The sequence below is a fragment of the Tachyglossus aculeatus genome, chromosome X1 (genome assembly GCF_015852505.1).
Source record: "Tachyglossus aculeatus isolate mTacAcu1 chromosome X1, mTacAcu1.pri, whole genome shotgun sequence".
Taxonomy (NCBI): domain Eukaryota; kingdom Metazoa; phylum Chordata; class Mammalia; order Monotremata; family Tachyglossidae; genus Tachyglossus; species Tachyglossus aculeatus.
In genome coordinates this window covers 123,500,285-123,501,066 of record NC_052101.1, presented here as the reverse complement: position 1 = coordinate 123,501,066, position 782 = coordinate 123,500,285, and the positions used below count along the sequence as shown (strand labels likewise).

Genomic DNA, 782 nt, shown 5'->3' with positions numbered 1-782 from the left:
ACCCTCTCAGGGTCGCTCCTGGAGAGTTTCCAGTACTCTACCAGTCTCGGCTATGGGTGGGAGAGTCAAGCAGAGGCATACCTATTCCATTCCTAGCTTGGCCAGTGGCTATCGAGTGGAAGGCAATCTGCTACAAGTCAAAACTCACCCATGTTGGGTAGCAGTGGCATGAGAGGGAGTTTACTGCATGGAAGGCGGCAATGGTAAACCACTTCCGTATTTTTACCGAGACAACTCAGTGGATACAGTACCAGAACTATTGCAGATGGAGAGCGGGGTATTCTGGGAGAGATGCGTCCATGGTGTCGTTATGGGTCGGAAACGACTGGACGGCATAAGACAAGTCAACCATCTTTTTAAGCCTCTGGCCCGTAAAGGCTACCTCCTTTAGGGAGTCTTCCCTGATTAACACCTTCACCTCCACAGTCATGTGGTCTCATCAGTTACCTCTTAGCCGTTCCTTAGTAATCCATTCACTTGTGTCTTTTATTTATATCTATTTTCTCATTCTTCGCTCTGGCACATTTATCAATTTATGTCCTCTCTCCTCCATTAGATTGTAAATTCTTCTAGGGCAGAGATCACATCTTTTACTTCTTTTGTAAGCCCCACCCCCTGACAACTTCTAGTCAACTGTTTTCCAAACATCAGGCATTCAGTAAATAATAATGATAATAATAATAGGAAGAATTATGTTACTTGTTAAGCACTTACTAAGTGCCAAGCACTGTATTAAGCACTGGGGCAGATACAAGTTAATCAGATTGGTCACAGTCCCCATC

At 44.6% G+C, this 782-nt stretch overlaps 1 non-coding gene across 1 annotated transcript; it reads left to right on the top strand.

Annotated features, from left to right (window-relative positions):
* Positions 1 to 138, top strand: LOC119920308. Its single transcript, XR_005448064.1, has one exon. It is a non-coding gene; the product is annotated as a small nucleolar RNA SNORA7 (small nucleolar RNA).
* The last annotated feature ends 644 nt before the right edge of the window (positions 139 to 782 follow it).